General features: G+C 37.8%; 1 protein-coding gene across 7 annotated transcripts in view; it reads left to right on the top strand.

Annotated features, from left to right (window-relative positions):
• The window catches only part of DTWD2 (DTW domain containing 2), a 263,172-nt gene extending 249,243 nt beyond the window's left edge, over positions 1 to 13,929 (top strand). Inside the window, exons 8-10 of one of the 7 annotated variants that reach the window (XR_010886923.1) lie at positions 7,097 to 7,203; positions 10,378 to 10,522; positions 11,709 to 13,929. The gene's annotated coding sequence lies outside the window, so the exon portion shown is untranslated. Of the gene's footprint in view, positions 1 to 692; positions 758 to 7,096; positions 7,204 to 10,327; positions 10,348 to 10,377; positions 10,523 to 11,708 lie in introns of those variants that run through there. The other 6 variants (XR_010886926.1, XR_010886924.1, XR_010886925.1 and 3 more) reach the window with 6 other exon arrangements.
• The last annotated feature ends 2,529 nt before the right edge of the window (positions 13,930 to 16,458 follow it).

Genomic DNA, 16,458 nt, shown 5'->3' on the forward strand with positions numbered 1-16,458 from the left:
TGTTGCACAGATTCCTCTTATTAGAGGGATGTGAGGACCAGGTTCGGGTCACTCGGTAGCACCGACAGTCAGTCTCTGATGCTGCCCAGTAGCAGAAAGGAAAAGCATATAAGAATGCAAAGCAAGTATCAGGTGATACTCATTCCCAAAGCTTAGCAACCATCGAGGCTAGGGAATTCTTGAGATGAAATCATGCAGCTCCTAGACTACAATGTTGGTTTGTATTTGTGGACCTATTCTAGCATTTTAGAACCACTTCTTGGCTTTCACAGTATCAAAAGGCTACAAGTAGTTCAACATGTATGGTGTAAAAAAATACTATTTTATTTGACTTAGTCTTTCTACTTGATAATTTCACTGATCACCTCCTAATTCTTGTATTATGACAACTGGTGTATAGTGTTCCTTATTCCATTTCTCTCTATTGATCATGATTTTATAGACCTCTGCCATACCACTTCTTTGTTTTCTGAGCTGAAAAGTCCTTGTTTGTTTAATCTTTCCTTTTCTGTAGGCTGTTTCCTATTGCTAATCATCCTTGTCACCTTTTGCATAGCTTTTCTATTTCTATTATTTGCTATTCAAGTTGAAGGAGTTGGTATTGTGCATAGAATTCAAGATGCTGATGCATAATTTTGTTTTCTTTATTGCTTTCTTGATAGTTACTAATATTCTGTCTTCGTTTTGACCAGAGTGTGGATATTTTCGGAATATTCCTCACAATGACTCAAAGAGCACTTTCCTGAGGGGTGAGAGCAAGTTTGATCTCTTTCCTGGCTGTGGTGACTGAAGGCTGCTGTTCCCAATGACTGGAAGTATATGCTACATGCAGTATGGTTCCTATTGGACATGGACTACAACTACTGGACATGAAAACAACTATTAAAATGGGGTATGTTTTCCCCCTTTATTAGTTCTTTCATAAGAAAGGTTAGAAGCTGGGTAATCTCAGAGACAGAAATATCTTTTCATCACTTGAGAGTTATTTCCGGTAAACAGATTTTCAGGCATTTGGGGATGGGAAGGATGAAGAGGAGGTTTCTAATGCAAACAGTGCTGCTGCTGGCCATGTATCATATGTTATGCAGATATGCTCTCAAGTGCCAAATTCATTGGCAGTCTAGGAAAGTATATATAGTTCAATATAGTATCTGTGATTTGCAACTGTTTTCCAGGGTTTCACTGTACACAATCTGGAAATAGTGTGAAATTAAAATGCCTTGAGATGATATGAACACAAGGAAAAAATATGATTCAGAACTTCCCCTTTCATGATGATGTTTATTTACTTCTAGAGCTCTAGCTATTGAAGGGTTTGTCATTCATATTAAAGGATAAAACAGACAATTTTACTCAAGTATAACCTAACTTCTTAACACTGTATGATTGAATGGTAGCCCTATGGTCAATTATTATGAAGGAATAGATTATCATAGATTCATATTAGAATTAATATAGGAGCTACCTGTTTTATATTAAATCTGGATTCTGTTTCTAACTTTTCCTTAAGTGCAATAATTAAAGATCTCTTTGTATTTGTTAACATTTCTAAGAAGGATAGATTTATTAAAATGTACAGTCCTCAGATTTTTGCAAAAAAAGTGTGCGTGCTTAGCAATCCTAAGCAATGTTTTATATATATTTAAGCCAGTGGCTGCTTTGACATTTAATAGATAGCCATACTAACACAGTAATCTTATTTGCAAGTGCACTTTGGATAATTGCACAAGTTTGTACCTGTATATGTGTGTCTTTTAGTCTTCAGGGTGGTGTCCTTCAGTGTCAATAGTGCTCTGTGGCACAGCATGTGCTTTTGTGGGGCAGGAAACACTTCTTTATGAAAGATTCCATAAGAAATGGTAGAACAGACATTATTATTTGTAGTAGTTTTAATGATGTCCCTTTAATAAAAGTTAATGTTAAAGTCCAATATCATCTAAAATGCAATATTTTTATTTAATATGACACAAAACAGTAGCAATTTCTAAATATTGAGTGTGGATGGTTCATATTTTTAACTCAACACTTTGCACCATGGTTTTGTAAGAAGTAGATTTGAAGTTCATGGGGAAAAAACTGCCTACCAGTGTAGAGCTAAATACATATTCACAGTTGCAAAACTGCATTTCCCACGGCTATTGCAAATCCTATTGGTATATGTAGAGATGATTGCTTAAATATATAACTAACCATTAGCATAAGAAATCACTCATTCTGGACATGAGATTGTTTCTGGAATAGGGTATTATATGCAAGTTCCTACTTTTATTCAGACCTGAGGTTTTCTTTCCTGTTTGTTGTCCTTCATGTGATTACTGCTGCAAGCAATAATAAGAAAATCAAATTTCTAGCAAACTGCCTGTTTGTTCTTAATTCAGGAACTGCTGGACTCATTATTTCCAATCAAATCTGCAGGCTCTAGAATTCAATATGTCATCTAAGGTTATTCAAATAAAACACAGTCAGCATTAAGCATGATTGGAATTTTATTACTTTTGTGCACATTAAATGGCTTTTGCAGCAATTCTTGTCAATGACCTCTGGCAGAACTATTGGTAAGAGGTTGATTACTCACTATAGAATTTCTGCTCTTATGCCTACTAAAAGGCAAAACAGACCTGCTGAGAATAAGTTGTTCCTTTTCTTTGCTGTTTCTTGCAAGGACTGGAAATCTACATATACATGGTATTACAGGATCCTGTTTCATAACTGAAGGGGAGTTGGAGTCATATTCAATTACTTTCTAATCCCCCCTTCATTTTCCTGATAAAATGACTCCGTAAATATACTGCAATGTATGTCAAATTCTGATGATATTTAAATTTTACTATTGCAAGACTTTTACAATACTGTTATAAAGGTACAAGTCTCTTTCCTATTGCTTTTTTATGGGCACTTTTACTACCAACCAACTTTCAACAAAAGTCTATCCGCTCTGTAAGCATTTAAACAAAAACATATTACTTTTTGTAGTATTTTCTCCATCAAGCTCATAAATAATAGTGAGTCCTAGTTCTGCAAAGTGCATTTCTTATTTTTTAGGTAAATATATATTAATCGAAGTAATGACTTGCTGAAAACAATGTTCCCATCTGCAGGAACATATACTGTACTCTTGTCTTTCAAGAAAAATGCCGATCTTGCCATGATTCAGATCCCTTGATATGAGGCAAGAGAAATAACGTAAACCCCTCTGTGAAAATATTTTTCTGAATTACAGCAGTTTGAATTTGTCTTCTGACAGTGGAGCAGATGTTGGGGTTTTTCAGTTTGTTTTCCCCCACCCCCCCAACAATGGGGAATAAATCAAGAAGAAATGACAGCAAGTTCAACAGTGCTTCCTCAACTTTGGAAATGAAAGAGCTACTTTACCTGAAATTTGCTTAAATAAATAAATAAATAAATAAATAAAAATATAGCCTGTAGATTCCCAGGATGAAAATAGTTGACGTTTGACAGTCGTTATAATTTATACAACCTCCTGGTCCAGCACCTTTTATGTCTTTGGTGATGCTACAGCTCCAGGCAGCGCTCTCATGTGAGATATGTGCAGCAAGGGTGTCTCAGCAAGGGCAGGGCTAGGCACAAGGGAGAGCACGTGGTCCTCAAGGAACATTATTGCCCATGTGTGTGCCATTCGCCAGCTATACCAGTTGCGAAGCTGTGATTTTGACAATTTCCTGTCACTTTTTCGGGTGACTTTCAAATAGCTTGTTATGTACTTAGGTCTATGTACCCCCTCATCCTTGTGCATTTAGGTACTTGCTCTTGATGTTCAAGGATTTAGAGCTCTTTGTGCTTGTGTGTGAAGGAATATTTGTTTTCAAAGCATTAAAAGATGAGAGGGGACCATTTACGACAGGATTGCATCTTTGTCTGCTGTTTAGTCAACATAAAAGCTAAGACCTTGCAATACACAAGGGTGAAATGTCTGAATCATTGGGAAAAAACTCTAATAACTTGTGAAAAACAGTCAGATGCTAATTTTAGGGAGTCTGTCTCATGCTGTACCAGAGAAATGTGATGAATCATAACAGTGAATAATACCTTGTACCGATATAGCACCTTTCATCTGAAGTTCTCAAAGTACCTTACAAACATTTAAATATTTAAATCTCACAACATCCTAGGGAGATAGATAAGCATTAATTTACCTTGTGACAGATAGATAGTTCACTATGGAAGAGGATTTGTATGACCGTGTTACAGCTCTGTAAATCTACTTACGAGAGTTTGAATACGCTCAGTGAGGCAGGTCTTGACTTTCACTCTGCGGGGGTGGAGAATCCCGTGTTGGTACACAAAACGAATGAAGATGTCTTGGAGCAGGATTTTGGAACTATGTCAAATGATGGAGCGTCCCGCTCTGTAAGAGACTGTGGAGTCAAATGAAGGATCCTGCCCTCCCTTTCCTCAGGGAATTTGAATTGTGTGCTTGAGAATGGTGTCTTTTCCCAATATTAATAAGCGGTAATATTTCTGAAGTCCACTAACAGATACACAGCTAAAGTTCAGCTGGGTTTCAGGCTAGTTTTATAAGTCGTCATTTGGGTCCATCTGGGCTTAAAGGATCATTCCAATCTTCAGTTGTTCATTAGCTAAAAACCTGCTCTTAAAAACGACCATTTTATATGTTGTTAAATAGAGGCAGTGACACACATTTCACCCAAGGGTAAACGTGATCTATCGGCAATCCCATCTTCCTCTTTCCTTGTGCTGCTTCACTCTGCAATTCTCCTTCATGAGCATCTCTTGGTGGAAAGTAATTTAATGAATTCTTGCGATTCCTGGTCCTGGCTCTTGGCAGACTGATCTTAGCCTGGATTTCTGCGTGAAATCGCCTTGTTCTGGGCTACTCAACAGCCTTCTCAGCTGCACTTTTGCATCCTGAACAAGCCCAGTTACTCTCCTAGAATTTTCTTCTGTGACCTTTGCAATCTCAGCTAATCTGTCAGATGCAGCTCAGCAATAACCTCTGGCTTAGAGGCATAGTGTTTCCTGGAATTACCAGCAATTTTCCATCAGGCAAAGTGAAACATTACTTAAACACAAGAATATGTTTCCCAATGCTCTGTCTTATGCTGTAGTGCAAATAAATGCAAGTCAAAATTGAATTATTCATGAACAGTGTTTTTAGTTTTTTCTAAAACTTCTGTGTGTGTATTTTCATAACCAAACTATTCCAGTCTGTTCTGATAGGAGAAAAAATTCACACGCTAAACAGAAGACACCGTGTCTTAGTTATAATAATACACATTTTATTACCTAGTTTGTCTGTCTAACAGCAAATGGATGACCAGATAATATCCGTGTTCCACTCCCTCTGTAATCTGCTATGGAAACCAACAAGATGTGTTAGTGTCTTGACTTGGGAGTTTTTTGTTTATTTGAAATTAGACTGACCAAAACCATGAATAGTATATTTTAGGAGCAGCCCTGGGCTAATTGGTAAGGGAATTGATAGATGGAGAGTGGCTTGATTCCAGGTCTCTCCCACATTTAATCTCCTTCCAGTGTAGTCAGGAATGATGGAAACAAACATGATGCAGTTTTGCTTGGTGGATAAATAAGTGCTGTGCAGATTAATTACATTAACTTGTATGCCTTTACGGAGTCAGTGCCTTTGGACTGTCTGAGAGCACTTGAGTTATCCTGGGTGAACTCAGAGTGTCTTCATTTAAGACCTGAAGCTCAACAAATTTAGCTAATTTTAATAATATTAGACCAGCTCTGAACCAACAATGTTGAAGTTTAGTCTCCAATATCTGCTTGTGTGTCACTAATATGCAGAAAACGGGGGATGAAAAGAAAAAGGGTTGTGAAAAATTCAGAGGTTTTAAAATTTGTGTTCCTGCATGGAATTAAAATGAAAATTTCCACATTTATTTTTAAAGAGGAGCTCAGTCAAGACAGATACAATTCAGAATATCCGGGGTTATCCAAAAGAACTTGGATCCTCCATTTTCAAGTCTCTCTCCTGCTGGATTTGGAATCCCTAATTACTTTTCAAGGGTTTCTTTCTGAGACCTTTGTGTTGAAACTTCAAAGAAGCAGACATGTTTTAATGAAACCTCTGTTGTCTTAGACAGAAAAAACAAAACTCTGATAAATTTTTTGATGACAGAAAAGTACAAATATTTTTCCAAAAGTAAATAAGTTTACTAAATAAATGTTGTATACTAATTTCCCTTTACCTTTCAGAGATCTAACAGGAGACCAGATATCTATTTCTTTTTTAAGATTTAGCCCTTGTAAAAAGACTTGTGGAACATAAAAGACACTTAAGAAGATGAAACTGGCTAAAACTGGGATAGGAAATTCTCCTTTTAACAGTTGTGACTTTCCTGATCAGATCCAAAGGATGAGAGAGATTCTGCTGATGGCCTGAACTTGAAAGTCTGTCCTTTCTCTGCTTTTCCAGGGTACTCTGCTCTAATTATATTCCACTGACTAAAGGCCTGAGGAAATCCAGTCACTACAATAAACTGCAGTGTCATATACTATATCAGCCTATCCACGGAGATGAACATCAAATATCCTGAAAATATATTAAAACAAAATTAGAGTAGAGTTAACAAACAAACAACAACAAAAGAGTACATAAATATCTATTTTTTTAATGTTTTCATATGTTATTTCACTTCTAAGGCTGTTATACTAACTTAGATATGGAGTAGGAAATACATTCATAATTTCATAAATAAATTCCAGGTAATACACTGGAAGCAAGCCTGAAAAGCTGAGAAAGCTGTTTATTAGGTCTCTGAGCTTACACTGTTTTGGTCAGTAAGTAGATGGGACTGGGACATGTAATACAAATTGAAGAAAGTGGGAAGAGTTGCGGGGGGAGTAGCTGAAAGGTCAACATGTTGGTCCCCTCTTCCAGCCCCTGATTTCAAAAGTTTAGGCATTAAACTGCTGGGCCACTTTTTCTTCACTAAGCCCCAAGCCAGAGTGAAAACATTTTGGGTAAAGGTGTAAGGTTTTGTGGTTTGCAGCTCTTTCAGGTGTTGGGATGATTTTATGAGTTTGGTATTATTGGATGACATATTCGGCTTGGAAAATAAATACTCTGCAGTCTTTGTTTGTTTTATAGATGGAGTGAGAAATAAACGGCTTGGGGAGCTGGATCACATCCCTGACTTCATTTAATGCAGCCCTTAGCCACGAGGTCTTCCTGCATTAGTACTGAATAACAGCAAGGTGGGTTTTAATGCGTGTCCTGCCAAATGTGACAGAAAGATGTGTTCAGCTGCCAGCAAAGCGGAGGTTCCACATTGGTGCCTCAAAGCCTGAAACTCTAGAAAAATGCATATTGAGTGTGGAAAAGTAGACAAGGAAGGATGATTCAAAGCGTATTACACAACGGAGGGCTTAGATGCATTCTGAGTATTTGAGGCTTAGGCTCAAAACTGACTGAAGTCACCCACGAAAACAAATTTGTTATAATTTCAACTGTAGAATCCATTTGGGCTCATTATGCTGTAACCATAAATTTGAGAATTTTTGTTTCAAGGAGGAGCAAGAATTTTCCTACTAAGATTAGTGTTAAAGTACATTGCCAGAGCAATGTGAAGTAGCCGTTGTGTATTAACTTCCCCTAAACTTTGTCCTTGCACAGAAGCCTTAGAATGTCTGATATATACCTTAAAAATACAATTTTAATGGATTATGTATGTAATAAGGATCTGCAGCACAAGATTGAACTTCATCCAGAATGTGCAACTCCTAACTAGCACAAAAGGGAATTTTAGTGGCTCGGTTTTAGCAGAATTTGTTGATTTTATTTTGTTTTATTGGAAAATGCCAGCTTACAAGTCAAACTTTTCATGAGGATAAAAGCAATTTTGGCTGATCTGCTTTGGGCAAAATTTCCTAAGATCTCTGTGGAGATACACCTCACAAAAATTACTTTATATATTTAAAGAAAATGAAACTGAAGTTGTTTGGTGAGATTAATTCCATTAGGATTCTTATGAAAGATGGACAAAACAGGCTGAATCCCTTCTCCAAGCAGAAACAGCAAAGAGTTTGACCTGGGCCTTGCACATCTCAGAAATGATACAGCCAGCTGACAAAAACTAGTGTTTCCTGTCTAAGAAAGATTTTATTATTAATAGAGTTGAATTGCTCCCCAGAAGAGATTTTGACCCCCAGAGAAAATGGCCCCCAAAAGTCAATACTTCGCTTTAATAGTCCACTTTCGGTGTGAGATGATTTTGATAAAACCTCTTATTAGGTCACAGAAAAGGGAAATTTTCAAAGCATCAGCCTTTTTTGCTGACTGGAAATATTATCTACATATGTATGGATATATATTTTTAACCTTTTCTTGAGAATGTCTTTTTCTTAAAATGAGTTTGAAGTTCTTTGGTGCTAAAACTAATTATAACCATTTTGGTTTGTAGCTGCTACAGTTTTGACTCACTGTTTGGAAAACTGTATACATTTTTGAGGGGAAAAAAAAAATATATATATATATATATGCATTTGCCATTGCCATTTATTCAGAATATTATTATTGCCTCAGTAGTTAGAACTGATCATCACACCTGACTATACAGACAGTATTAAATAATTTCAAGGAAAACATTTATTATGTGATTGACTTCCTGGGCAGTTAAGATTTAAATGAACTGTGATCCTGCAGAAAAACGATGCCTTTATTTCCCCTGTCATTTAGAAACAAACACAAACACAAAGACACACACACACACACACTCTCTCTCTCTCTCTCTCTCTCTCTCTCTCTCTCTCTCTCTCTCTCTCTGCACTGGATTAGCCAGTGTTTTTCTCTCTTCAGAATACCACTCCTTTGCTCTTCTGAGCCAACAGCAATTACTTACTGTTCTGGCTGGTGGCATGTTGTGTATAGAGAAGAGTCTCCAATGTCATAAAATTAAGACTGTGAGAAATTAAAACACAAATAAGCAGCTTGAATGGAATCTCGCTGATATGACACCCCTTGGAATGAAGTGAGAAGCGTGTGGTGATGCTCACTGACTTTGCTCTCCTCGTTAGGCGCTGGCAGGGTGGGTAGCGCATGCCACCCTCTCACCAGAGGACCGAATTAATGTCCAGCCTTGCAGTTGTGCCTGTGCAGGTAGACGCTGGCCCCTCCATGTCCCCTTGGTGAGGCCAGGAGGGCTTTGCGAGAGTACGGCTGTCAGTCTGCACGGAGCCTGCTACTGAACTGGGGCTGCAATCCGTTTTTGGGTAGGAAGCTACTGGGTAGCACCTGGTGACTGCTTCAGCCCTGTGGTACATCTGCTATTTTTGTTCAGTTTTTGAAAGACAATGACAGCTGTTCTGCACTTTTGTGATAACTGTCTCAAATTGGACTTTCTCACCTGGTGCTTTCTTACATTATTTCAGCCATTATCATCTCCTTGTAATTATTTTAAATAGGTTTTTATTCTCTAGCTCCTAGATCTCTGCCTGTGAAACAGGAGGTGGTGTCAGATACATGCTAACTTAGCTAAAGCTGTCAAAGCATTACCCATTTGGGGCAGTTTCTATTACACTACATTTTTTTTCAACAAGCTATTAAATTATCTGTTACTGTCTTTTTGTTGGAAACTGCAAAGAAGTGAATATCATTCTCAGTGACATTTAATAAAAACTGAAGAATGATGATAATGGTTTTTAAGTACTTGTACTATAGCCCAGCACACCACTTATGTAATTGCACTCTTTGTGTTTTGTTCATGTTTTGATTAAGTGGTGGCTAGGCAATGCTCATACTGTAGAACTTAGTGCAATAAATTGGACTGGTCTCAGAAAACAGCATCAGGTTGCTTTTTATTGAGCTTTGGCTATGCAGTATTTTCCTTTACCCTATTTAAAAGAGTGTCCACGGGGATTCTTATATCATGGGAAATATGAATGTAAACAATATGATACAGGGGTGACGAATGTTTCTCATGAGACTGGGTTCCCCTGGACTTGTGTGCAGCTCTCCTGAAATCAAGTGTTGGTTCAAATTCAAACACAGAGTAGGATCCTTGGAAATTCATTCATTTTTGAATGATTTAGCTCCTGGCTATGAGTAAACAGGCAGTAATATATGAGTAAGTTTTGAAATAATGGACAATTCATAGAATTGTGTATTTTTGACACAAAACCTAATGGCTATGATTTCAGTTCCCTGTAAGTCTCTGAATATGACCTGGCCTGACCTTCAAAATAAATTTTGGGGCCATGTATGTGTGAGAAGTACCAGTTAAAATATTGCTTACGTCTCTGTAGGGTAAAACTTCTGTGACTCGTGGTAAAACTCAAATCAGTTAGTATACTTTATCAATGACTAATACATAAAATGTTTCAGGGGTTGTGTATATCTCTCCTTTCTAATCTGCCTTGCTGCATCTTGAGAAGGGTGAGAAGCCTCTGGTCTCTGGCGGGAGCCTTGGAGACCCTGGGCTGGGCCAGCCTGACCTCCACCTTGCCTGGTGTGCCTGGTGTCCCATCCCAAACACAGATCCACAGTTGGCACCTGCAACAGCCTGCAATAACAGCACAGGTATCTAGTATTATTACTTTTTCAGCCCTGGGGATTAGCAGCTCTGGGACTTCCTGTGCCAGACGCATCTTTCTTGAGCTGATTTAAGAGGTTAGGAAGAAACTCTTTCAATAATTACCCCCACTAGATATCTTAGACCACCCTCTGAAACACATGGTAATGATCATAGTCAGAGCCAGGGTATAGGTCAAGAAGAACCAGTGGTCTGACTCAGTTTGACAGTTTTGTGGTGTGGCTCTGTCTTTCTTCAGCCACATCTTTGTTTCTTCTGTCTGGGACAAGATCTCTTCTCATGTGACACATTAAACAATAATATATTTTAATGTATTTGTATATTTGGTAGTTTGCAAGTTCTGTTCTTTATCAAACAAAGTTGTTACACTAATATATAATATATATCTAAAAGAACTAAGTATCCAAAATTAAGGGAACTTGTGATGGAGGGAGGGGATAAATAAGCTAATGTAAGTAAGCAAGGGAAGCAAGTAAAAAACATTTCAATGTGTTCAGTTGAATCAGCATGTTATCTTTTTAACTATACACAAATACCTGATATTTAGCTAGCAGAATTAGTACTAGTTATTACAGGCATGATTTGGACATGCTTTGCACTGCTGTTGCACTTCTATTCATGTCCATAAACTTACCTTTAGTTTGCACCAGAGTGTAATTAGGATGTATTTCTCTAAAGGGTAAGCGGGTTTTTTACTGTATAAACAAATTCCTTTGTGAGCTCTATGCTGTTTTTATCCTTTGCTATATATACCTCTGATGAGTTTGCAGACTGGCTGAATCTATAACTTTGAAGTTATTATTATTCAATAAGTGAGATTTCTTCTAAATCTTTTCACTGAATTAGTGAGGATAATGAATTGATGAACCAATCTGTTTCCAGCAAAGAATTGCTAAGCATATACACTAAGTGCAGAGGGAATCAAATATTAAGACACTAATTTCATATGAAAGTACATCACTTTGTGCTATACTGAACCTGGTACAGTCCCTGGCATTTAATTAATATTACAGATATAACAGCTAGCATCACACTAAGATTATAGAGATATATTGATGCAATACAAACTTAATAGAATGAAAGCTGAAATGAAGGCAGTGCAATTTGTTCATTGTATTCATATTGAACTGTGAAACAAAATGTATTTCATACTTTGTTTTTATTTTGAAACAGAAACTTTTGCTTCTGGTTTCTTCCAAACTTCTTGGAAATATTGAAAGATATAATTTCATTACGTAGAACATTGTGCCGGGATCTGTCAGGTAATATGTCTACTTGAGGCTATATTGATCTGACTGCTCTGGGCAATTCTCCTGTGGGTATAGATAATGCTGTTTTTTTAATCCCTTGCGTCCTTTGTCCTTAAGTGTCAGGTGGTTTTCAGAGCATCCCAGGAAGAAGGTCCTCCTTTATTTCAATGTTTTACATTGTCTTTTAATTATAATGAGTAGTTTGTATTTCAGGCTTACTGTCCACAGCACATTTGAGCTGGTCAGGTAATGAAAATAACAAAAGAGAACAAGCCCAAAGACACATGAAACTTGCCTCTCATCTTGCCTTCATTTGTGGTTTCACAGTAATGTGAGTCTGTGCATGCCTTTGCCTTCTTTTATCTCCTGGAGGTTGTGTTATGCTAGTAATGCACGTAAAACAGATACTTGGAGGTTTGCAGGATCCATTACTTTGAGAATGAAGATGTCGGGGGTAGAGACCTGTCATGAGGCAGAAATTCACAGATTCCTCTTTGTGACCGAAGGAAGATTTTTATGCTGAGGGCCAGCAGATTCAAATTATATCAATTTGTCTGCATTCCTTCCTTTCTATGGGCTGGAGATGTGAGCTCTGCGCATGACACTGTGTACTCCCCATGCTTCCTCCCTGCAGCGTGGGAGGCTGAATTCCTGTTACATGCTACTGCAGGGAACCATCCTGTACCAATTTACTCCTTACATAGATTTTCCCCTTAGTGAGTTGGTATCAAAGACCCCAGTCATTCTGAATGCAAAATGCACTGTATTTCAATGCCTAGGAAATGGGGCTACTATCAGACAATACTGGTCACTTTGCAGGATCAGGATCTAAACTTGTATGGTTGGTTAGAGGGTTTTTTAGGATCTTATTTCATTTCACCTTTAAACTAAACACAAAGGTTTAAATAAATATCAGTGCTGACAGTTTACAGCTTTCTCCCAGCATGGCTTTAAACATTTATTATTCTTCCCCTTTTAAAATAAGCTGGCAGCTTTTTATGACTATATTAAGGAAACCTTCAGGGCAGCAGACAAGACAGGATATTATTGTGAGATTAAGGGAGGAAAATGAGAAAAAGGGATGCTAGCAAAAGGCAAACTGGAGAGGAAGAGGATCATACTTGCTTTCCAGGGCTGGAGAAAACCATGGCCCCTAGTGTGTGTTCTGAAAGTGATTATCTCCAGTCACTGATTCTTTCAGGGTCTAATCCGCTGATTCACTTGCTTTTTCTTATCAGGTTGGGAAAGGAGACATCAAAAAGCATTAATATCCATTATAGCTAAGAAACCACACCAAAGGGACTATTCGCTAATCTGCGTTAAAATATTTGTTGGATAAGTTTTGTTTCCCAAACGCATTCTTGAGGTGATTATTTGCTCATTCGTAATACTTTCATTTTTTGCAGGGGGCTTGACAGCTATTGTGGAAATGAAATGTTGCTGGCACTGCGACTCCGTGTGCTATCACTTTGATTCCATGCATCCAAGGATTATGATTTTTGAAACCACAGATGTCTGAAGCTTGGCTAATAACAGACAGGCTTGTCAGCTACCCTGTGTCAAGGATAACTACATCTCCCTGGGAAGCAGAGACTGAAGAGCCAGAGTTATGTCCTCACACTGTGAGATCTCTAATTAACTGCAGCACCCAAAGCAGGCCAGCCTGAAATCAATATATTAAGCTCCTATCAATGGAAAAAATTCTCAAATCCACTAGTAATTTAGAAACAGAAACAATGTAGGAGTATTGGAAAACTATATTTTATTGTCTTTCAGAGGCTGTTCAATATTTTTGCAGGATTTTGAGTGGAATAAGATTTATTTCTCTGCAGTTTTATAGAACTCAACAACTGGGCCTCTTCTATCACACAGTTATATTGAATTACTTAAGAAATTGTGCTGTGCTATAGATAACAGTGCCTGATGTGCATAACATATTGTAATATAAAGAATCCAATATAATATTGCAATGCCATATTAGATTTTTGTCAGTTTTTCATTAGTGTTCAGTAGACTGTCCAAGGTCTCAGACCAGGGTCCAGTGCTCTGCTGTGCTAATGCGAGTGCATTCCTGCACCCTGCCTTGCACTAATGCCTAGGTGTGCCTTGTTCAGTAACGAGGCTCCACTTCCCCAATGCCCTTATACCATGGAGAAGCCCAGGTGGGTTTCTCAGCTCCTCTTTGGCAATCCCAGGTTCCTGTCTGCCATGAGGGCAGGTATATGTGGGCCTGGCAATGTAAGACACTGTCAGGAATCTAAGTTAGCACCTGCAAGTCTAACCTTTTGGTTAAAGGGCTCCAAATATCTACTCAAATGCTGAGATGGGCTGAAAAAAGTCACAAGTACTAGAGCTGCTAGTGCTCTGGATCATTCTCTCTTGAACCTCAGTTCATGGCTTAGAAGACAGCACCTGCACTTCTGGTTATATGGTGTGGTCCACAGACCTGCGCAACAGTTGCCGAACTGGAGCTCTCAGGTACCGTTAATTGTAAAAAATATGGGTTCTTCCTTTAAGGGAAGTGAAAGTGTTTGATGCATCTAAATGCATAATGATTGGAGAACACAGCCATAGACAAGGCTCAGTTCTCTCTGCTGTTATATTAATTATTCGATTATTTGAGAATGCAGTTAGATACTCCCAATGAACATAAGTGCAAACTCTTGGGTACCTTCTGTGCTAGGCTTGAATGCCACTGTCTCTTTTGCTGCCCGGCTACAATCCACTGTAGATTAAAAGGATGTGTTTAACAGGTGGACAGAGGCAATTCAGGCAGGGATAAGAAATACTTTGAATTTCTTTGCTCTTTTGTTATTCTCCCAGTGTCTGACTTAGGGCTTCTAGTTCATTTGAATTCATCAGTGCTATGATTTCTATGTTACTGAAGATTGCCTGCATATGACTACAGGTCTTCTCAAGATAACTTAAGGATATGAGGCCTTTCTTGTTGCATTACATATATCTAGGATTGAAGACTCACACCTGAAAAAAAGCTGTAGTTGTAGCTGAATGCAGTCATCTGTTTGCTTAGCTACATAAGTTGTCACTATGAACCCGTGACTCTGCTCTGTGCATCAGATTTTCATTTACCTTTTTTCTGAGATATATTTTATAGTAGTTTTCAAAGTTGTCCATAGCGTCAGTCCTAGCTCAATGAGAGATTGCTTGTGTCTCCTGGGCATTGACCTCCCATGACGGTGATGTCCTTTGAGATCAGCAGTGTCACTGAGCAGCCTGGGAGGCTTGCGAGTGCTGAAGACAAAACCTTTCACAGGATCTGGTCCTGAAGGGTCTTACTTCTGGGTTTGGTTTTACTTCTCTGAAAAGTAAGAGTGACCTGACCATTTTCAGAACTAAATGCATAATTTGTTTCTTTCATTTTTAGCTTTCCTTAGGCAAGATTTTTCATTCCCTTCCCACCTATATATGGGGAAACACAAATGAGTCATATACCACATACACTTCCATGTACTTAAAGGTAAAGCATAAGCATACCTATATATCAATCAACCTATATACTAAGATGGCTGAAAGTGGAGTGTTATGCTCTTCAAATGCTAGTTTGACATACTTGGGAAATTATAAGGTAAAGTAATGGTGACAAATTATATAAGTAGATGGTAACATACTATCATATGTGCATAAATCAAATGTGTAATATTCAGGTTCTATTTGGACATTGGGCTACTTCTACACTTATGAAAAACTGAAAACATGTAAAATTTTTATGCAGAATTGGATAATATTTTAATATGAATGTCATAATGGTTATTTCTACTAGTGAAAATGTGATCATAGGGAAGTCCTTTTCTAGGAGAAAGTGTATTTCTTATCAATAGGGCATATAAAACTCATAGGACACTACACTGATTGCTCTTTTGTCAGTTAAAAAAAAGTTAGATCAGGGAAAAAAACAAAAATTTCAATTACTTTTACAGCAGCAGCTGAAGGGGAACAAAATCAATGAAGGGAGCATACTTATTAGAGACCTGCAGTTGCCATAAAACTGCAACTAAATCACACTGACAGTGTCTGAACTTCAGATAAATTGCTTTGAATTCAGAATGGGAGCCTGGAGAAATAATGGAAATGATATTGCAGTTGTTGAAGAAGGAGATAGAACTTTTTATATCCGTTGCCTCTCTGGATCTTGTAGATATTTCAAGGATCAAACACTGATTTGTTATCTGTTTTATTATTATTTTTTGTATAGGGACATCTATTGTTTCTCCGACAGATGAAACACTGCTGTCAATCGCCTTGGCACTGACTGGTTAGAGAATTATGTGGTTTTGACGGATGAGAGATTTCTTCTTGGTAGCCATCCAATGTGCCTCATAGCTAAGCCTCAGTTATTGTTTAAAAAAAGGCAAGAGAAGGAAACAGGCACGATAAGATGATCAGTTCAAAGTTATTCTTTCTTTCAATAACTCATCTGGCAATACAGTTCATTTTCTGTGACATCCTCATAGAATGAAATCCTCTGCAGTTTCTCATGGGTTTCTTCACTGAGTGCAACTGCTCTTTCTAAATTCCCTGTAATTGTCTGATGACTTGATTCAGAAAGACTCAAAATTTAGCTGTCATTAATTCCCTCAATTCTGGGGTTTGCTTCTTGGAACACACTTGGAAAAAGCTGCTGTAGATCAGATTTCATACTGTTTTTTTATTCT

This window comes from Apteryx mantelli, chromosome Z (genome assembly GCF_036417845.1).
Source record: "Apteryx mantelli isolate bAptMan1 chromosome Z, bAptMan1.hap1, whole genome shotgun sequence".
Taxonomy (NCBI): domain Eukaryota; kingdom Metazoa; phylum Chordata; class Aves; order Apterygiformes; family Apterygidae; genus Apteryx; species Apteryx mantelli.